Source organism: Hemiscyllium ocellatum, chromosome 39 (genome assembly GCF_020745735.1).
Source record: "Hemiscyllium ocellatum isolate sHemOce1 chromosome 39, sHemOce1.pat.X.cur, whole genome shotgun sequence".
Lineage (NCBI taxonomy): Eukaryota > Metazoa > Chordata > Chondrichthyes > Orectolobiformes > Hemiscylliidae > Hemiscyllium > Hemiscyllium ocellatum.
The window spans coordinates 37,332,703-37,356,172 of NC_083439.1; the positions used below are offsets into that span (position 1 = coordinate 37,332,703).

The 23,470-nt window shown below is 43.7% G+C and overlaps 2 protein-coding genes across 4 annotated transcripts in view; one reads left to right on the top strand and one right to left on the bottom strand.

Annotated features, from left to right (window-relative positions):
- Window positions 1-4,893, bottom strand: part of zfand6 (zinc finger, AN1-type domain 6) — a 55,120-nt gene extending 50,227 nt beyond the window's left edge. The window contains exon 1 of the mRNA XM_060853348.1: window positions 4,872-4,893. The gene's annotated coding sequence lies outside the window, so the exon portion shown is untranslated. The remainder of the gene's footprint in view (window positions 1-4,871) is intronic.
- The window catches only part of LOC132834422 (bcl-2-related protein A1-like), a 50,756-nt gene that overhangs the window by 3,337 nt on the left and 23,949 nt on the right, over window positions 1-23,470 (top strand). The gene's annotated exons all lie outside the window — the stretch shown is intronic.

The window sequence follows — 23,470 nt, forward strand, 5'->3', positions numbered from 1 at the left end:
ACTCAGTCTAGTATGTGTATTCACTGCTCACAATGTGGTCTGCCCCACACTAGGGAAACAGAAGGCAGACTGGATAACCACTTTGAAGAACACCTACATTCTGTCTGCAAAAGTGACCTCAAGCTTCCTGCTAGTCCAACACACTACTGAGTTCCTAATCCAATTCTCTGTGTTGGGCTTGCTGCAGTGTTCCACTGAAGCCCAGTGCAAGCTGGAAGAACAGCATCTCAAATCCTCATGGGGATCCAGCCTTCAGGACTCAATATTGAGTTTAGTAATTTTATGGCCAGAGCCCTTTGTTCCCCGACACTAGACCTTGTCACATGGGCCACTTTCACCACAGAATTTTCACTCACTGACAGTCTGCATTAGCAGCTTTTCTTTCTCCCATGCTCACCATTATCCATTCCTTTGTCTGTCCAACTGCTGTTCGTTCTCTCTTTTCCCCATCTCTACCTATCATTTATATCTTCCTCCTCCCCCCACCTCTTCTTGAGCAGATATACCAACCTTTCCCTAACTACAATCAATTCTGTAGAAGGGTCACTGGACCTGAAACATTGACTCTACTTTCTCTCCACAGATGCTGCCAGACCTGTTGAGTTTCTCCAGCCTTTTCTATTTATTTTCTAATAGGTCTTGGCGACTGTGTTTTGGGTGAGTGCAGAGGTTAAATCATGGAGGGATTTAAAGCAGATGAAACAATCTAGGTCTGTCTTTTAGACTAGCTCAGATTTTAGAGGTTGTCTACAAGGATATTTTGAGGGTTATTTGAAGAAACAAGAATTTTGTAATTGATCCAGACTCTGTGGTTGTGATTTTGTTCTTTATAAAAACTGTAAGTTTAAGAACCATTGCAAGCAGTGGAACAGGAACTGTTTACAAAATCTGGTGATCAGAGGAGGACTTTATGGTTGACAACAAAATCCTGAATAAGATCAATGGAAAGTAGTATAGTAGTAAAAGCGAGTTTAAGGTTTTTGCATTGTGGATGCAACTCCTAACATGCACTAGCTATTCGGTGGAGAAGATAGGGAAGGGGCAGGCGATAGCACATCTGTATACACAGAGGCAATTCATATTCTGACAGAGAAACTTAAACCAGTTTCAGAAAGAAGTAAGGGAGTTGGAAGACAGGGTTGTCTGACTTCCTAGTGAATTTGCTGGTGGCAGAACTAAATAGTGAAAGGCAGGAGAGGATGCACGGCAAGAGAATTCAAACAGTGGGGTGTACAGTATTTACAGGATCTGGTTATGGAGAAACTTAAAAATCACACGACACTAGGTTAAATACAGGTTTATTTGTAAGCACTAGTTTTTGGAGTGCTACTCCTTCATTAGGTAGCTGTGGAGCAGGACCATAAGACACAGAATTTATAGCAAAAGTTTACAGGGTAATGCAATTGAAATGAAATATTGAACAAACCTATCCTGCTCCACTGCTACCTGATGAAGGAGCAGTGTTCCAAAAGCTAGTGCTTCCAAATAAACCCATTGGACTATAGCCTGGTGTTGTATGATTTTTAACTTTGTCCACCCCGATCCAACACCAGCCCCTCCACATTATGGTTATGGAGAGTATGAGTGAGTTCCACCCTTGATGTGAACAAGACCTGGGGAGGGCTGACAAGGCTGAGAGACAAGTGAATGATGTTAAGGTGACTAACAGGATACCTCAGAGTTGGGTACATATAGAAATTGACCATGGATCCTGTAGAAAAGCAACCTGAAAATTAACCAGGGGCTGGGGTATGGTTTGTTTTATTGCAGTTGCGAAGGTGGCAGCAACTGCAACGAACATGGGAAAGAGCCCACTGATGGGATCCAGTACAGTGAAATGGTAGTGAGATTCCAAAAGCCTGGGGTCCATCGAAATCAGTGTGGCCTTTGCATCAGCAAATGTTTGTCCACAGCACCATTGCAAGGTGGTGCCCTATGTGACGTGCTACAGAAAATACTAGCTAATGTTTTAAAGCTCATGCGTCAAAGAGATGATTCAAATTGCTTTGCCAGTATTGAGCTGATAGGGAAGATTAACAACTGTGAGGTGATGAGATGAAAAAAACTGAACTTGTTCTCAGTAGACAGGAAGGTATACCACAGATTATCTGTGTTCACTAAGATGGAAGGGGGCAATATCATAGAGTCATAGAGATGTTCAGCAGGGAAACACACCCTTTGGTCCAACCCGTCCATGCCGACCAGATTTCCCAACTCAATCTAGTCCCACCTGCCAGCACTTGGCTCATATCCCTCCAAACCTTTCCTATTCATATACCCATCCAAATGCCTTTTAAATGTTGCAATTGTCCCAGCCTCCACCACTTCCTCTGGCAGCTCATTCCGTACAGGTACCACCCTCTGTGTGATAATATTACCCCTTAGGTTTCTTTTATGTCTTTCCCCTCTCACCCTAAACCTATGCCCTCTAGTTCTGGACTCCCCCAACCCCAGGGAAAAGACTTTGTCTATTTCTCCTATCCATGCCCCTCATAATTTTGTAAAGCTCTATAAGGTCATCCCTCAGCCTCTGACGCTCCAGAGAAACAGCCCCAGCCTGTTCAGCCTTTCCCTATAGCTCAAATCCTCCAACCCTGGCAACATCCTTGTAAGTCTTTTCTGAATCCTTTCAAGTTTCACAACATCTTTCTGATAGGAAGGAGACCAGAATTGCACGCAATATTCCAACTGTGGACTAACCAATGTCCTGTACAGCCGCAACATGACCTCCCAACTCCTGTACTCAATACTCTGACCAATAAAGGAAAGCATACAAACGCCTTCTTCACTATCCTATCTACCTGCGACTCCACTTTCAAGGAGCTATGAACCTGCACTCCAAGGTCTCTTTATTCAGCAACACTCCCTAGGACCTTACCATTAAGTGTATAACTCCTGATAAGATTTGCTTTCCCAAAATGTAGCACCTCGCATTTATCTAAATTAAACTCCATCTGCCACTTCTCAGCCCATTGGCCCATCTGGTCAAGATCCTGTTGTTATCTGAGGTAACATTCTTCCCTGTCCACTACACCTCCAATTTTGGTGTCATCTGCAACCTTACTAACTGTACCTCTTATGCTCACATCCAAATGATTTATATAAATGATGAAAAGTAGAGGACCCAGCACCGATCCTTGTGGTACTCCACTGGTCACAGGCCTCTAGTCTGAAAAACAACTCTCCACCACCACCTTTGAGCCAGTTCTGTATATCAATGATCTGAAAGATGAGATTTTTGGCTGCATTAGGGCAGCCTATTCTTCCACTTACAGCAGACCCAGTAGCCAGTAGTGTGGCATCAGATGTATTTGTAGACAAGTGTCTAAAGATTACTGGGAAGCGGGGATGATTGCAGTTGGTAGGATCTGCTGGAAATCATTGGTTGAGGATTTTTATAGACCACAGCCTGCCATACATTTGAATGACAGTGGAATCGTAATGAGGACCAGACAAATACCAGGGCAGGAGTACGAAGGAGGCTGACTCTCACATCAAAGCTGACTGGGGAGAGAAACTCAAATAGAACAGAAAGGTACACAAGATGAACGGCTTGGTTCCCTGTTGCCATATTACACTAGTGACTGCATTTCAAAAAGTAACCTATTCACCTATAATTGGGTTTGAAATGCAAATCTTTTATGTCAGATGTCCGTGACCATCCTGATAGTCTCGTCATCTTACTGGCTATGTTTGTTCTGTTAATTGTTTGCTTAATCATCAGCGCATGATGCTAACACTTCTGTCTATTACAGGAAAAAGAAAAAATTTACATGTTCATAGAACCACTGATTCACAGTATTTGTGGGAAATGGACAGAATTACAAATCCTAGAGTATTGCATAATTTTGACAGCAATTGGGCTAATGAAGAGCTTATTTATAGTCTGTGAGGCAGCAAAGAAATCTTGAACTGGAACACAGTTTAAAATAAAGAATCTCCCATTCAAGATGACAATTTATTCTCTGAGAGAGTTTTGGCATTTGGAATTTTCTTTCTCAGAAAGGAGAGAAGACTGGGTCATTGAATATGAGTTAGGTAGGAGTACTTGAGTGGTAATCTTTACGAAATAGTTAAGTCAAGTTGCCATAGTCTTACCAGACCATAGGGCTGCTCTCTCATGAGAGAGAGAGAGACGACTGGTGGTGATTTAACCTGAGGGTCACCTCACCTCAGGCGTGTGGGGAGAGGTTGAGAAGAAGAGTCCTTCATGGTAGCCTCAACTGGTGCAGGAATTAAACAAAGTTTAATGCAGAACACAAACATGCCCTTCGACCCTCCAAGTCTGTGCTGAAACATTTTACCCTTCCATACTAAAACTATGTTCTCTTACAGGATCTGTATCCCTCTACTCCCTTCCTATTCATGTATTTGTCAAAGTGCTTCTTGAATGCTGTTATTGTGTCTACTATCACCATCTCCTCTGGCAGTGCGTTTCAGGCACTCACCATCCTTTCTGTGAAAAACTTGCCTTTCACATCTTTTTTAAGTTCTTCCCCCATCACACCTTGAACCTGTGACCCTTTAATTGACTCCTCTACCCTGGGAAAAAGCTTCATACTTTCCACTCTATCCTTGCCATTCACAATCTTATACACTTCTATCAGGTCACCCCTCAAACTCCAGTAAAAATAAACCCAATCTATCCAAACTTTATTCATAGCTAAAATTCACAACACACTTCACATTCAACAACAAATATATGAACAAATAAATGGCACACCCATGGGCTCACCCATCTCTGGACACATAGCAGAAGCTGTAATGCAAAGATTAGAACAGTCTTACCGCAAATTCAACCCAAACTCTGGGTCAGATATGTGGATGACACCTTTGTAATCATTAAAAACACAGAAATAGAGAACACACACCGGATCATCAACGCCACACTCACAGAAATCCGATTTACGAGAGAGGAAGACAAGGACAACCAGCTCCCATTCAGACATGATGGTACAGAGAACACCGAACGGAGAATTCACCACAAAAGAATACAGGAAAGCCACACACACAGACCAAGTCCTGAACTACAAAAGCAACCACCCCAACACACACAAAAGAAGTTGCATCAAGACACTATTCAAAAGGGCCACAACACACTGCAGTACACCAGAACTACACAAAGAGGAAGAAGAACACCTATACAATGTATTCGCCAAAAACAGATACGCGAGCAATTTCATCAACAGACGCCTAAGAGAAAGACAATGGAACGAGGACATGCCGCAACCCAAAGGACTAGCCACACTATCATACATCAAGAGCATTTCCGAACTGACAGCCAGACTACCCGACCACTAGGACTCATAACAGCACACAAACCAACAGCCACTCTCAGACAACAACTCACCAGAACGAAGGACCCAATACCCAGCATGAGCAAAACCAGTGTAGTGTATAAAATCCCATGCAAGGACTGCACAAAACACTACATAGGACAAACAGGAAGACAGCTAACGATCCACATCCATAAACACCAACTAGCCACAAAATGACAGGACCAGCTATCCTTAGTAGCCACACACGCAGATGACAAGCAACATGAATTCCACTGGGACAACACTACTATTACAGGTCAAGCCAAACAGAGAACAGCCAGGGAATTCCTAGAGGCATGGCACTCATCCACAGATTCAATCAATAAGCACCTGGACCTGGACCCAATATACCGACCACTGCAACGGACAGCTGGAACTGACAACCGGAAGTGGCAGATTCAAACCACTACAAAGGCCGGAGGAAAGATCACAGAAGCGTTTCACAGGAGGCTCCCAAGCACTGAGGATGTCACCTAGACAGGGGACGAAACGTCTGCAACACAAATTCCCAGCTCGGCGAACAGAACCACAACAACGAGCACCCAAGCTACAAATCTTCTCCCAAACTTAAAATTCCCTACATGAGGCAACACCCTGATAAACTTTTACTATACCTTTACTGGAATTCAATAAAGCTGCAGCATAACTTACCTATTCTTATACTCTGTACCCCTTCCAATGAAGGAAAGCATGCCATAAGCATTTTTTATTTACCTACGCTGCCACCTTCAGTGTACACCCAGATCCCTCTGCATATCAGTACTCTGAAGGGTTCTGCCATTCAATGTAAAATTTCCACCTGTACTTCTTCCAAAATGCATTACCTCAGATTTGTCACATCAACCCACTCTGTTAGTATTACATTGCTTCGCAAACCAACCATCTAGCCGACTGAGTGGTCTTACTGGAGATTTTTACTACAACAAAATTAAGATAATGTTCGATTTGTTATTGACTCATCAGCTTCCAGTTCGAAGAAGGACAGAATATTTTAGATTAGATTACTTACAGTGTGGAAACAGGCCCTTCGGCCCAAAAGTCCACACCAACCCGCCGAAGCGCAACCCACCCAGGTCCATTCCTCTACGTTTATCCCTTCACCTAACACTACGGGCGATATAACATGGCCAATTCACCTCACCTGCACATTTTTGGACTGTGGGAGGAAACCGGAACAAGCCCACACCGACCAGGGGAAAATGTACAAACTCCACACAGTCAGTCGCCTGAGGTGGGAATTGAACCCAGGTCTTTGGCGCTGTGAGGCAGCAGTGCTAACCATTGTGCCACCATGCCGCCCACTGAAGTCATAAGGAGGGTTTGTGAAAGCAAGAAAGCTCTATTAATGGGAGATTTCCATCCTCAAATATAAACCAGGAAGTGAATTTTTAGTAAAGTGATGCATGAAAACTCGTAACCCAGCGTGTCATGGAGAATCGAGAAGATACACAGAAACTACAGAAAAGGACGTTTCTCATTCTGTAGCTAAAGTTAAACTGTGTATTCAAATAACATCACATATGGTTCATTGAAAAAACTTAGAAGTGAAATGAGGAAGATGAATTGGTGCCAAAACACCCACAGAAAGGAGGGGGTGAGGAATGGACTCTTGGTAGACAAGGGAAATTTCAGAAACGTCATTAAAAGGAAGTGAAAGTAAATAAAGCTACTGATGCTAAACAACAGCAAGAAATTTATTCTTCATTTAACATAGAGAAGGTAGTCAGAGAAGAGGTGAGAATCCTAAAAATTGCCAATAAAATTAAGATAAAAAGAGAATGGCCTGGATTTTCCAACAGCCAGATAATCATTTCTGAGCCATAGATGATAGTTGCACCTGGGAACCCTGCAAAATCCCCAGCTTAGCAGATCCTGTTTAAATTTCCCAGGTATTTTCAAAATTCTGCTTGGAATTCCCCTGTTAAGAGACAAAAAAAACTGCAGATGCTTGAATCCAAAGTAGACAGCACATTTTGAGAAGATTTTCGGCTTGGGTTGAGGTTCTGGCCTTCGTCCAGAGGCTCACTGAAGATGTTCCCTAGTATGGTGACGAAACGTCTGAAAATGAACCTTCTAGCTCAGTGAGCAAACCTACATCCAAAGTAGACAGGCAGGAGGCTGGAAGAACACAGCAAGCCAGGCAGCATCAGGAGGTGGAGACATTGACGTTTTGGGTGTAACCCTTCTTCAGGTCTCCGGGTGGGCATGGGAGAAACTGAAGCTAAGATGAGTGATGGGGGCAGGATGGTGAAGTAGGGATGGATGGCAGGGAGGAATGAAAGGGAGGGGGAGCGCCCGGTAAGGGAGCCGGGGGTTGGGAAGGGAGGTTATTTGAAATTGGAGAACTCAATGTTGAGTACTCTGGGCACCAATCAACCTCACCGAACATTTCAATGAACATTTCAACTCCCCTTCCCACTCTGTTGAGGGCATGCAGGTCCTGGGCCTCCTCCACCACCACTCCCTCACCAACCGATGCCTGAAGGAATAATGCCTCATCTTCCGCCTTGGGACCCTTTAACCCCATGACATCAATGTGGATTTCACCAGTTTCCTCATTCACCACCCCCCCTCCCTCCACCCACCTTACCCCAGTTCCTACCTTCCAGCTCAGCACTGTCCTCATGATCTGTTAGTCTTACTTCCCACCTATCCTCTCCACCCTCTTCTCTGACCTATCACCTTCACCCCCCACCTTCACCAACATATTGCACTCTCAGCTACCTTCTCCCCAGCCCCACCCCCGTCCCATTTATCTCTCCACCCCCGAGGTTCCCAGCCTCATTCCTGATGAAGGGCTTTTGCCTGAAACTTCGACTTTCCTGCTCTTCATATGCTGCCTGATTTGCTGTGCTTTTGCAGCACCACTCTAATCTTTACTTTGGACTGTAGGCTGTGCAGGCGGAAGATGAGGTGTTATTCCTCCAATTTGTCGTTTGGTTCATTGTTGCAATGGAGGAGGCCAAGGATGGTCATGTCGGAAAGGGAGTGTGAAGGGGAATTAAAATGGGCAGTGACTGGGAGGTCCAATTGGCCTCTGTGGGCCCAGCTGAGATGCTCAGCGAACCGTTTCCCAAGTTTATGTTTGGTCTCCCCGCTGTAGAGAAAACCACATCAGGAGCACCTGATGCCGTCAACCAGGTTGGAGGAGAGGCAGGTGAACTTCTGTCTCATCTGAAAGGACTGTTTGGGGCCCTGGGTGGAGGTGAGGGGGATGGTGTACTGGCAGGTTTTACGTCTGTTACTGTTAGAAGGGAAGGTATTTGGGGTTTGGTGGGGAGAGTGGTGCAAACCATGGACTGTTGAATGGAACAGTCCTTGCGGAAGGCAGAGAGGGGTGGGGAGTGTAAGATGTTCTTGGTGGTGGGGTCTAGTTGGAGTTGGCAGACGTGTTTAATGATGATGCGTTGAATATGGAGACTGGTGGGGTGGTAAGTGAGGACAAGGGGGGCTCTGTCTTTTTGCATTGGGAGTGTGGATTTAGAGCAGTGGAATAGCGAATAGAGGTGGTGCGTTGGAGGGCTGACTGGATTGAAAACCAATTCGAAATAGGTGGGCATCTGGGATGCCCTCTGAACCCATTCACCACCGTTCATCTTGACATACCCTAAATACCCCTTCACTTACCTGAACCCTTGCAACCTGATGCCCTGAAACCCTACCCACCAGGCAACCTATTCCCCAACCCACTTCAAGGTCTCCTATGTGGCACCCTATCCCTTCCCATTTGGCACTTTATCTACCTGGTGCCCTACCCAGCTACTTTCCTACTTATCTGACACCCTACCTTCCCAGCACCCTAATTTCACACTTAACTTGCATGCTTATCCTTTCTCAGTAACTGACAAAACCATGTATTTGTGATGCTAGATCTTTAAAATATAGAATATAACAATGGTCTGTTGTGAAAAGGCATATCATTTGCTAAGTGCTGTGAAATTCGAGAAGCCTGTCTGAATGGAAGTATGGCTCCATATTTCTGAAGGAGAACTGATTGGAAATACCCTGTTAGAAATATGAAGCCATTTGTTTAATTAAAATAAGGAGCAGAGAGATAGTCTGTGTGAGATTGCCACTCCTTGGAAAATCTGGCCTAATATTTGTAATATTCAATGAAAGCTTACTTAAAGACCACGTCACCTGCATATCCAAGTTCTAGCTAGACTCAGAGAAGAACTCAAAACAACCAAAGCCACTAATTCCCACTCCCATCCCTAAGCGAATAGAAAATGTGATCATGCTTCTGAAGAGCTAATAATTATTCTGAGATAATCACCGTAATATACAAACAAGCTAGCATAGCTTTAGTAAAACATAAGAAAAAGGATCAAGAGTAGACCATCCATCTCCTCCAGTCTGCATTAGTAATCAGTATGATCATACTTAAGCTTCTGCCTCAACTTTACTTTTCTATCTATTCCCCATATACCTCGTAGGAACAAATTACTGCAGATGCTGGAATCTGTACTGAAAAAAAAACAAATGCTGGAGGTCAGACAGCATCCATGGAGAGAGAGCAAGCTAATGTTTCGAGTCTGGATGACTCTTCATTAGAACATTAGCTTGTTCTCTCTCCATGGATGATGTCTGAAACGTTATCATCTCTAGCATTTGTTGTTTTCTCCATATCCCTTGATATCCCGACAGACCAATAATCTGTCTATTTCAGTCTTAAAAATATCCAAGAACGGAGCATCTGGAACCTGGAGGGTAGGGCTCAGTGGTTAGCACTACTGCCACACAGTGCTAGGGACCCGGGTTTGATTCCTGCCTTGGACGACTGTCTATGTGGAGTTAGCACATTCTCCCCGTGTCTGCGTGAGCTTCTTCTGGGTGCTCCGGTTTCAGAGGATGAAGTTTGGGGCTATCAAAGAGAGTTGCAAGGAAAGCAAGGCTTTGCTTGTGCAGCCCAGGTACAAGGCTGTGCTGACTCTTATGTTGACTAACGTGTAATTATTGTCATGGACTACAATACTTTTCCAAACCAAAATCGCCATAATAAACTAATGTCCTATCAGGCTCTGTTGTCAAATTTTGTAACTCCACACTCCCTATGTCTTACCCACCTAACCTGTACATCCCTAGACACTACAGGCAATTTAGCATGACCAATCCACCTAACCTACACATCTTTGGACTGCAAGAGGAAACAAGAGCACCCAGAAAAAAAAACACACAGACACAGGGAGAACATGCAAATTCCACAACATCAGTTACCCAAGGCTAGAATCTCATTGAGGTTCTTGGTGCTGTGAGGAAGCAGTGGTAACCCCTGAGCTGTCAATGCTGCCCTTTTGTTATGAAAGTTGTAGCTGATATGAGTACTTGACAGTGTTTCATAATACTATGCTCAAACGACACCCACAAATCCCAAAAATGCCTGAGAAAATACAATCACATGGATAACAAATGGGAGAAAAGTCACCTCCCTCCATCGCCATGAATGAGTGAAAAGGAAGTCAAAGTTGCTACTCTAACTAAAACTAGTGACAAAAGCCGATGTGTGAATAAGGCAATTGCCTAAGAGGAAATAAGTTGTTTTGGGAATTAAACTCCTAGCTCGAATGTCCAGGAAATGGTGTGAAATCACTTCTGTTTTCAATCTGTGCTCATGAAACTAATGCAACTGATCTGGACCACAGATGATACTAAACCAAGACTATTGTGTTTCATGAACTGTAGCCTACCCTACTTCACCCACTTGTTACCACATGAAGGAATTTTGTGCTGGCAGGCCACTCATACACTGCTTCTTCCTTGCTAAAAATTAGTATTTTTTTAAAAACGTAATGCAATGAACATTAAACTTGCTATTACTTGCCAGCAAATTCTCAACTTTTTAAAATTTGTACTTTGATATTTTATTTGTTCTTTCCAATTGCATTTTGTGTTTCTGATATTTCAGAAAGAGCTTTGCTTTTATTTAAAAGTGTGGCGAATCCAAAACCAAAACCAGAGTCTAAATATCTACACCCAATAACAGAGTAACTGGCTTGGGATTTTGCAAAACTAATTTTGGGGCAGCACGATGGCTCAGTGGTTAGCGCTGCTGTCTCACAGCGCCAGGGACCCGGGTTCAAATCTATCTCAGGCAATTGTGTGGAGTTTGCACATTCTCCCCGTGTCTGTGTGAGTTTCCTCTGGGTGCTCGGGTTTCTTCCCACATTCCAAAAAAGATGTGCAGGTTAAGTGAATTGGCCATGCTAAATTGCCCATAGTGTTAGGTGCATTAGTCACGGGGAAATGCGTCTGAATGGATTACTCTTTGGAGGGTCTGTGTGGACTTGTTGGGCCAAAGGGCCTGTTTCCACACTGTAGGGAATCTAACCAAATCAAACTGGCTGAATACTGGTTCTTTAGTTCCACTTTCCTTGCCTGAGGTCATTTTCTCAAAGGCTGCCCTAAGTGGCAGATAATCAGTTCATTTTTTTCAGTTGCCTCATAATGGACTGAGGGTGACTTGAATTTTCCAGTTGGCCTCCAAATCCCTACAGATGCAATGGCAGTGCAACGACCTGGTCTCTTGGTTGTACATGGGTGATGAGTTGTCCATGCAGGTTTAGAGGCCATTGCTGTGGCTTTCTCCTTTAGCTGAAAGTCATCTTACGGAGGGAATTGCCTCCACAGTAGAAACCTGACTTCTGAATCTGATTTCAAAATCTTGAGCCAGGTTTACACACAAAAGTATCATGTCACATCTATAGGGGCATAGTGGTTAGCAGTGCTGCCTCACAGTGCTGGTGACCTGGGTCTGATTCCACCCTCAGGTGTCTGTGTGGAGCTTGCATGTTCTCCCCGTGTCTGCATGGGTTTCTGCCCATGCTCCAGTTTCCTCCCATACTCCAAAGATATGCAATTTAGGTGGATTGGCCATGCTAAAGTGTCCAGGGATCTCCAGGTTAGATGGATTAGCTCTGGAAAAAGCAGCATTACTGGGGTATGGTAGGAGGTGGGATGCTCTTGATGTGGACTCAATGGGCTGAATCGCCTGCTTCCGTACTGTAGGGATTCTATAATCATTATAAGGATAGGACAAAGAAGTGAATTTTCTCTGAGCATTTACTGTGACGTTAATGACTAAATTCTGCGCAAGACAAAAGGATAGACACTTTTGCAGAAATATTGTGGAGGTAAAACAGGCAAAATTTTGTGGATCAAAAATCCAAACCACAAAGGTGGAATCAGGAGACTTTCTTATAGTTCTTTTACTTCTTAGTGATGATATCATGATGTTGTCGACCATGGTGATCCTCAATTCAGTAGCTGGTCCGTTGGATTTAAGATTGGATTGAGATACAAATGCTTCTTTTCAGAACTTTGTGTTGATTGTTTTCTGTTCACAAACGGAGAAAGAGAGAGACCTGTCTTGACTTTCAGACGTTTTGAAGGTCTATGTGTAACTGCTATCTTTCAATTCTGTAACAATGTCCAAAAGCTGTTGCTAGGACATCTGTTTTCAAACCAAAGGGCACTGGGAGCCAGAATGTCTCACAAAAGTATCAAATTCAGATTTTCCAAAACCCACATGCCTGTCCATAACCAATAAGGGAACGGCACACAGTTGTGAAAAAAATCAAGTGGTGCATTCCCTGCAATACAGCAATGTATACGTCTCCATTCCAAAGTATGATATCCAGTGTAGAATTCATAAAATAGCATCTAGTCACTTGATAATACAAAATGTTAATATAGTTGAGAAGAAAGCATCTTGTCGAAGCTGTTGGTCTTGCACTCATCCATCCAGTATTTACTACTGAGAGGGACCTTGACACAGAAGAAAACAACATTTGCAATATATGAGAGAAGATGCTGATCGGTTGGCAAGCTCTCCTATTCTGAGATTTATCTGTAGAACTGATTATAAGGAATTTTAGATTTTGTTCAGACCTTATTTACTATTGGCTTCAAGGGATCCCCTGTGGCTGTTCTCCTCAATAATAAGTAGACTGCTTTGGATGCTGATAGGGTGGACGACCTACCTGAGGAAAACCACTGCGGCCAGGTTTCTGGCACTGAGTCTGGCTCTGTGGCCTCAGAAGGCAATGAAGCAGAATAGGACAGCGATAGTGATAAGAGATTCGTGGTTAGAGTAACAGACACTGTGGTCACAAACAAGTCTCCCAGATGGGATGTTGCCTCCTGGATGACAGGGTCAGGAATATTTCGGATCGAGCCTACAGGATCCTTAAGGGTGAGGGGGAGCAGTTTTGGTACGCAGTAGTACCAATGACATATCTAGAAAGATGGAGGAGAATGTGAAAAGTGAATATAGTGAGTTAGGTTGGAACTAACAGGCAGGATGAGCAGAGCAGTAATCTTAGCATTACTACTGGTGCTATGGGCCAATGAGGCTAGGAACGGAGAGTGAGTGCAGCTGAACACGTGACTGCAAGGCTGGTGTAGGAGGGAGGGCTTTACATACATAGATCATTGGGATACCTTCTGGGGAAGGTGGGACCTGTACCAGGAGGACAGGTTGCACCTGAAGTGGAGGGGCACCAATACCCTGGGCAGGAGGTTTGCTAGACCTTTTCAGGAAGGTTTAAACTTGTTTGGCGGTGGGGCGCGTGGACTACTGCCTCACAGCACCAGGGACCTCAGTTCAATTCCAGCCTCAAGTGACTATTTGTGTAGAGTTTGCATATCCTCCCCATATCTGTGTGGGTTTTCTCCAGGTGTTCTGGTTTCTTCCCATGATCCAAAGATGCGCAGATTAGGTCAATTGGCGATACTAAATTGCCCATTGTTTTCAGGGATGTGTAGGTTAGGTGCATTAGTCAGGGTTAAATGTAAGGTAATAAGGTAAGGGGAATGGGTCAGGGTGGGTTACCCTTCAAAGTGTTGATATGGACTTGTTAGGCCGAATGGCCTGTTTCCACACTGTAGGGATTCAATGATTCTATTCTATGATTCTATGTTTACAGAGACTTGGATATCACAGGGGCAGGAATGGTTGTTGGATGTTCCAGGGTTTAGATATTTCAAAAGGAATAGGGGCAGGTAAAAGAGGTGGGGGGCTTACATTGCTAATCAGGGATATTGTAACAGCTGCAGAAAGGTAGGTCATCGAGGTGTGTGTGTCTACAGAGTCAGTATGGGTGGAAGTCAGAAAGTGGAAAAAAGCAGTCACTTTTTTGGGAATTTTCTGTAGACTTCCAAACAGCAACAGAGACATGGAGGAGCATATTGGAAGGGAGATTTTGGAAAGGTGCAGAAGTAACAGGTTGTTGTTGTGGGTGACTTTAACTTGCTTAATATTGATTGGAAACTCCTTTGTGCAAATAGTTTGGATGAAGCAGACTTTGTCAGGTGAGTCCAGGAGGAATTCCTGACTTGATATGGAGATATGCCAACTAAAGATGAGGCTATATTGAATTTGGGTGCTTGGCAATGAACCAGGTCAAGTGTCAGATCTCTTGATGGGAGAGCATTTCATTGATAGTGATCACAACTCTCTGACCTTTATTGTAGTCATGGAGAGGGATAGGAACAGATGGTATGGGCAAATATTTAATTGGGGGAGGGGGAATTATAATGCTATTAGGCAGGAACTGTGGAGCATAAATTGGGAACAAATATTCTCAGGGAAATGCATGACAGAAATGTGGAGGTTGTTTAGGGAGCACTTGCTGCATGTGGTGGATAGGTTTGTCCCACAGAGGCAAGGAAGGGATGGTCGGGTGAAGGAACCTCAGATGACAAGAGATTTGGAACATCTAGTCAGGAGGAAGAAGGAAGCTGACTTAAGGTTGAGGAAGCAAGGATCAGAAAAGGCTCTAGAGGGTTACAAGGTAGTCAGAAAGGAACTGAAGAATGGACTTAGAAGAGGTAGAAGGGGACATGAAAAAGCCTTGGTGGGTAGGATTAAAGAAACTCCCAAGGCGTTCTACGCTTATGTGAGGAACAAGAGGATGGTCAGAGTGAGGGTAGAATCAATCAGGGATAGTGGAGGGAATTTGTGCCTGAAGGAAGAGGAGGTAGGGCAGATCCTTAATGAATAATTTGCTTCAGTATTTACTGCTGAGAGGGACCTTGTCATTTGTGCAGACAATGTGAAACAGGCTGATACGCTCAAACAGGTTGATATCTAGAAGGAGGATGTGCTGGAAATTTTGGAAAACGTGAGGATGGATAAGTCCCCTGGGCCAGACAGGATATACCCAAGGTTACCCGAGGGAGAGATTGCTGCAGGTTTGGCAATGATCTTTGCACCCTCACTGTCCACTGGAGTAGTACCAGATGATTGGAGGGTGGAAAATTTTATTCCCCTGTTTAAGAAAGGGAATAGGGATAACCCTGGGAATTAATGACTATTTAGCCTTACGTTAGTGGTGGGCAAATTATTGGAGAAGATTCTGAGAAATAGGATTTATGATTATTTAGAAAAACATAGCTCGATTAAAAATAGTCAGCATGGCTAGCAAGCCTTACTGAATTCTTTGAGGATATGACAAAACATATTGATGAAAATAGAGTAGTGGATATGGTGTACATGGATTTTAGCAAGGTGTTTGTAAGGTTCCCCATTTTAGGCTCATTCGGAAAGTAAGGAAGCGTATGACAGAGGGAAATTTGGGTGTCTGGATATAGCATTGGCTGACCCATAGAAGACAGAGGGTGTAGTTGATTAAAAATATTCATTCTGCGTCTCAGTGACCAGTGGTGTTCCCCCAGGATCTGTTCTCCCACTTCTGCTCTTTGTGATTTTTACAAATTACTTGAATGAGGAAGTGAAAGGTTGGTTAGTAACTTTGCCGATGGCACGAAGGTTGGTGGAGTTGTGGATAGTGTAGAGGGCTGTTATGGGTAGCAACAAGACTTTGACAGGATGCAGACCAGGGCTGAGAAATGGCAGATGGAGTTCAGCCTGAAAAGTGTGAACTGGTTCATTTTGGAAAATCAAATTTGAATGCAGGTTACAGAGTTAAAGGCAGGATTATTGGCAGTGTGGAGGAGCAGAGGGATCTTGCTGTCCATGTCCATAGATCCCTCAAAGTTGCCACCCATGTTGATAGGGTTGTTAAGAAGGCATATGGTGTCATAGAGTCATCGAGATGTACAGCATGGAAACAGACGCTTCGGTCCAACTCGTCCATATCCACCAGATATCCCAACCCAATCTAGTCCCACCTGCCAGCACACCCTCCAAACCCTTTCTATTCATATACCCATCCAAATGCCTTTTTAAATGTCGCAATTGTACCATCTGCCATCGCTTCCTCTGCAGCTCATTCCATACATGTACCACCCTCTATGTGAAAAGGTTGCCCCGTAGGTCTCTGTTATATCTTTCTCCTCTCATCCTAAACCTATGCCCTCTAGTTCTGGACTCCCCCAATCCCAGGAAAAATACTTTGTCTCTTTATCCTATTCATGCCCCTCATGATTTTATGAACCTCAATAAGGTCACTCCTCAGCCTCCGACACTCCAGGAAAAACAGCCTCAGCCTATTCAACCTCTCCCTCTAGCTCAAATCTTCCAACCCTGGCAACATCCTTGTAAATCTTTTCTGAACTCTTTCAAGTTTCACAACATTTTTCCAATAGGAAGGAGACCAGAATTGCACGCAATATTCCAAAAGTGGCCCAACCAGTGTCCTGTACAACCACAACATGACCTCCCAACTCCTGTACTCAACACTTTGACCAATAAAGGAAAGCATACCTAATGCCTTCTTCATTATCCTATCCACCTGCGACTCCACTTTGAAGGAGCTATGAACCTGCATTCCAAGGTCTCTTTGTTCAGCAACACTCCATAGGACCTTACCATTAAGTGTATAAGTCCTGCTAAGATTTGCTTTCCCAAAATGTAGCACCTTGCATTTTTCTGATTTAAACTCCAGCTGCCACTTTTCAGCCCATTGGCCCATCTGATCAAGATCCTGTTGTAATCTGAGGTAACCTTCTTTGCTGTCCACTACACCTCCAATTTTGGTGTCATCTGCAAACTTACTAACTGTACCTCTTATAGAGTCATAGAGATGTACAGCATGGAAACAGACCCTTCGGTCCAAACTGTCCATGCTGACCAGATATCCCAACCCAATCTAGTCCCACCTGCCAGCACCCAGCCCATATCCTTCCAAACCCCTCCTATTTATATACCCATCCAAATGCCTTTTAATTGTTGCAATTGTATCAGCCTCCACCACTTCCTCTGGCAGCTCATTCCATCCACGTACCACCCTCTGCGTAAAAAAGTTGCCCCTTAGGTCTCTTTTATGTCGTTCCCCTCTCACCCTAAACCTATGCCCTCTAGTTCTGGACTCCCCCAACCCCAAGGAAAATACTTTGTCTATTTATCCTATCCATACTCCTCATAATTTTGTAAACCTCTAGAAGGTCACCCCTCAGCCTCCAGTGCTCCAGGGAAAACAACACCAGCCTGTTCAACCTCTCCCTATAGCTCAAATCCTCCAACCCTGGCAACATCCTTGTAAATCTTTTCTAAACTCTTTGAAGTTTCACAGCATCTTTCTGATAGGAAGGAAACCAGAATTGCATGCAATATTCCAATAGTGACCTAACCAATGTCCTGTACAGCCGCAACATGACCTCCCAACTCCTGTACTAAATACTCTGACTAATAAAAGAAAGCATACCAAATGCCTTCTTCACTATCCTATCTACCTGTGACCCCACTTTCAAGGAGCTATGAACCTGCACTCCAAGGTCTCTTTGTTCAGCAGTACTCCCTAGGACCTTACCATTAAGTGTATAAATCCTGCTAAGATTTGCCTTTCCCAAAATGCAGTCTCTCCCATTTCTCTGAATTAAACTTCATCTGCCACTTCTCGGCCCATTGGCCCATCTGATCAAGATCCTGTTGTAATCTGAGATAATCCTCTTTGCTGTCCACTGCACCTCCAATTTTGGTGTCATCTGCAAACTTACTAACTGTACCTCTTATGCTCACATCCAAATCATTTATGTAAATGACAATAAGTAGTGGACCCAGCACCAATCCTTGTGACACTCCACTGGTCACAGGCCTCCAGTCTGAAAAGCAACCCTCCACCACCACCCTCTGTCTTCTAGCTTTGAGCCAATTCTGTATCCAAATGGCTAGTTCTCCCTGTATTCTGTGAGATCTAACCTTGCTAACCAGTCTCCCCTGGAGAACCTTATCGAGCCCCTTACTGATTTCCCATGCACAAAACCATGTTGACTATCCCTAATCAGTCCTTGCCTTTTCAAATACATGAACATCCTGTCCCTCAAGATTCCCTCCAACAACTTGCCCACCACCGATGTCAGGCTCATTGGTCTATTATTCCCTGGCTTGTCCTTACTACCGTTCTTAAACAGTGGCACCACGTTAGCCAACCTCCAGTCTTCCGGCACCTCACCTGTGACTATCGATGATACAAATATCTCAGCAAGAGGCCCAGCAATCACTTCTCTAGCTTCCCACAGAGTTCTAGGGTACACCTGATCAGATCCTGGGGATCCTGCATTTCAAGACATCCAGCACTTCCTCCTCTGTAATTTGTACATTTTGTAAGAAATTTCCCTACAGTTTATATCATCCATATCCTTTTCCACAGTGAATACTGATGAAAAAAAGTTCCCCCCCCCCCCATTTTCTGCTCCTCCACACAAAGGCCACCTTGCTGATCTTTGAGGGACTCTATTTTCTCCCTACTTATCCTTTGCTCCTTAATGTATTTGTAAAAACCCTTTGGATTCTCCTTAATTCTATTTGCCAAAGCTATCTCATGTCCCCTTTTTGCCCTCCTGATTTCCCTCTTAAGTATACTCCTACTGCCTTTATACTCTTCTAAGGATTCACTTGATCTATCCTGTCTATACCTTACAAATGCTTTCTTTTTTTTCTCAACCAAACCCTCAATTTCTTTAGTCATCCAGCATTCCCTATACCTACCAGCCTTTCCTTTCACCCTAACCCGAATATACTTTCTCTGGATTCTCGTTATCTCATTTCTGAAGGCTTCCCATTTTCCAGCCGTCCCTTTACCTGCGAACATCTGCTCCCAATCAGTTCTTGCCTAATACCGTCAAAATTGGCCTTTCTCCAATTTAGAACTTCAACTTTTAGATCTGGTCTATCCTTTTCCATCACTATTTTAAATCTAATGAATTATGGTTGCTGTCCCCAAAGTGCTCCCCCACTGACACCTCAGTCACCTGCCTTGCCTTATTTCCCAAGTGTAGGTCAAGTTTTGCACCTTCTCTAGTAGGTAGGTCCATATACAGAATCAGAACATTTTCTTGTACGCACTTAACAAATTCCTTTCCATCTAAACCCATAACACAATGGCAGTTCCAGTCTATGTTCGGAAAGTAAAAATCCCCTACCATAACCACACTATTATTCTTACAGACAGCTGAGATCTCCTTACAAGTTTGTTTGTCAATTTCCCTCTGACTATTAGAGGGTCAATAATAAAATCCCATTAAGGTGATCATCCCTTTCTTTTTTCTCAGTTCCACCCAAATAACGTCCCTGGATGTATTTCCCGGAATGTCCTCCCTGAGCACAGCTGTAATGCTATCCCTTATCAAAAATGCCACTCCTCCTCCTCTCTTTCCTCCCTTTCTATCATTCCTGTAGTACTTGTATCCTGGAACATTAAGCTGCCAGTCCTGCCCATCCCTGAGCCATGTTTCTGTAGTTGATATCCCAGTGCCATGTTCCTAACCATGCCCTGAGTTCATCTGCCTTCCCTGTTAGGCCCCTTGCATTGAAATAAATGCAGTTTAATTTATTAGTTGTACCTTATCCCTGCCTGCCCTGACTGTTTGACTCACTTCTGTTTTCAACTCTACCAGTCTCAGATTGATCTCTTTCCTCTCTATCTCCCTGGGTATCCTCCTCCTCCTCCTCCTCCTCCTCCCCCCACCGCCCCCCCCCCCCCCCCCCCCCCCCCCACACACACACACACACACACCTTACTAGTTTAAATCCTCCCGAGCAGTTCTAGCAAATCTCCCTGCCAGTATATTAGTCCCCTTCCAATTTAGGTGCAAACCATCCTTCTTGTACAGGTCACTTCTATCCCAGAAGCGATTCCAATGGTCCAAAAATGTGAATCCTTCTCCTATACATCAGCTCTCAGCCATGCATTCATCTGCTCTATCCTCCTATTCCTGCCCTCACTAGCTCATAGCACTAGGAGTAATCCAGATATTCCTACTCTTGAGGACCTCCTTTTTAAATTCCTGCCTAACTTTCTGTAATCTCCTTTCAGAATCTCAACCTTTTCCCTTCCTATGTCGTCAGTTCCAATGTGGACAATGGCGTCTCTCCCTCTCTGAGACATCCTTGATCCTGGCACCAGGGAAGCAACACACCATTGTGATTTCTCACTGCTGGCCATAGGAACATCTGTCTGTACCTCGGACTAGAGAGTCCCCTAACACAATTTATCTCTTGGACCCCAATGTACCCCTCATTGCGTTAGAGCCAGTCTCAATATCAGAAACTTGGCTAGTTGTGCTACGTTCACCTGAGAATCCGTCACCCCTACATTTTCCCAAACAGCATACCTGTTTGAAATGGGTATAGCCACAGAAGGGTCCTGCACTAGCTGCCTACCTCTCTTATCTTTCCTGGAGTTAACCCATCTGAGACTTTCTCCTCTTCCTGTAACTGCCATCCATTATGTACTGTTGCTGTTGCAAATTCCTCATTGCTTCTAACTGTCTCTCCAACCATACTGATAAGATTTGCAACCGACAGCATTTGTTGCAGATATAATCCGCAGTAACCCTTAAACTCTCTTTAAACTCCCACATCTGACAAGAAGTGCATATCACTCTACTAAAGGTCATTTTTGCTTCTTCACAATCTACAGACCCAGAAAATAATACTGTCTTATTCCTCTACAAAACACTGCCCCAGGTTAATTGAATAGTTATGGCTTATATTTTAAGTTTAATCAAGAGACATAGCTCCAAAAACAAGTAATCAGGAAAGAACCCACTCTACTCATTATTGCAGACTTTCTTTTGGTCCCACTTAAAAACAATACACTTATCTGCTTCTGTGCTGTGAACTTTGCCCAACAGTTCTTCCAAGATCAGTTGTGAATGTCACTGTTTGTTAATTTTCCTAGATACATAAATTCAAACAGCAAAGGCAGTAACTATGCAGGTACACTGCTGTGTCAGTTTCTTTCTCTCTCTCTCCTGCACTGACCTGACCAGGTGTTTCCTTTGTCTGTTCTTCTCCCTTTTCAAACTTCTGTTGTTTTGACTTTTTTTTCCCAAAGTTCCAAAACAATGCAATAGCATATAAAATAGTGATTGCTGCTCCTGGAATTCGACAAAATCACCTCCAACAGCTAAAATACCTCAATAAAGGAGCAGCTGTTACAGTCAGAATTTTTTTCCGTTCTTCATCTTGAATTACCCAGAATCCTCTTTATGCTCACATCCAAATCATTTATGTAAATGACAAAAAGTCGTGGACCCAGCATCGATCCTTGTGGCACTCCACTGTCACAGGCTTCCAGTCTGAAAAACAACCCTCCATCACCATTCTCTGTTTTCTACCTTTGCACCAGTTTTGTATCCAAGTGGCTAGTTCTGCTTGGATGAGATCTAACCTTGCTAACCAGTCTTCCATGGGGAACCTTGTCGAATGCCATAGTGAAGTCCATATAGTTCACATCTATATGCCCTCATATGCCCTTTGTTACTTCTTCAAAAAACTCAATCAAGTTTGTGAGACATGATTTCCCACGCACAAAAGCATGTTGACTATCCCTAATCAGTCCTTGCCTTTCCAAATACATGTACGTCCTGTCCCTCAGGATTCCCTTCAACAACTTGCCCACTACCAATATCAAGCCCACTGGTCTATAGTTCCCTGGCTTGTCCTTACCACCTTTTGTAAACAGTGGTACCACGTTGGCCAACCTCCAGCCTTCCTTTCATTAGCAGGGGGATTGATTTTAAGAGTCTCAATCTTATTCTGCAGCTCTGTAAAGCCCTGTTTAGATCACACTTGGAATATTGTGTTCAGTTCTGGTCATCTCATTATAGGAAGGATGTGGAAGCTTTAGAGAGGGTGCAGAGGAGACTTACCAGGATGGTTCCTGGACTGGAGGGCATGTCTTATGAAGAAAGACATAAGGGAGCTAGAGCTATTGTTGTTGGATTGGAGAAGGATAACAGGTGACTTGGTAGTGGTGTAGAAGATGTTCAGTAGCATAGATCGATAGCCAGAGACTTTTTTCCCAGGGTGGAAATGTCTATCATGAAGGGTATAATTTTAAGGTGATTGGAGGAAGGTTTAGGGGAGATGTCAGAGGTAGTTTATTTAAACAGAGAGTGGTGGGCACGTGGAATGCACTGCCAGTGGTGACAGTAGAGTTAGGGACATTAGGGACATTAAGCGACTCTTGGATAGGTACATGGATGGTAGTAAAATGTAAAGTATCTCGGTTAGTTTGATCTTCAAGTCAGATAAAAGGTTGGCACAACATTGAGGGCCGAAGGGCCTGTACTGTACTGTGCAGTTTTATGTAAGTAGAATTAAGAGATAGAGAATTGAATGAGGATTGTTTTTTGATTGCCTGAGTGCAGTTTCAGAGACGGGAACCTTTTTTTAAAGGATTAATGAGGTGCTCTTGGTTTCCCCTTGGGCTTTTGTTGATGGCAGACCATAGGTTGGTGTTAGTGGGCTGCTGGGTTGTTTAGAAGGAATTGGTTCTTGGCCAGTCAATAATAGCTTGGGATTTTCATTCCAAGTTAGCAAAATCATCAGAAAACAAACCAAAGACCAAGCTGTATTTCTAGGGGAATAGAATTGAGAAGTAGGGAAGTTATACAAAACTTGCATTGAACTTTGCTAGACAACATTCAGAGTATTCTGTGCAACCTAGTCACCATGTTATTAAAAGTAGACATTGAAAGGGGTGCAGAGAAGCTGTTGCCAGGAATAATTGGGTGTCCCTATCAAGAAATGATGGACAAGCTGGTTTTTCTTTATTTCCTGAAAAAAAGTCTGGTGGGTGAAATCATAGAGATCCTTACAATCAGAGAGATTGCTACAATCATAGAAATCGTTACAATCAGAGAGATCATTACAATCAGAGAGATCATTACAATCAGAGAGATCATTGCAATCAGAGCGATCGTTACAATCAGTCAAGTTTCTGGTAGAATGAATAAGGAGAAAA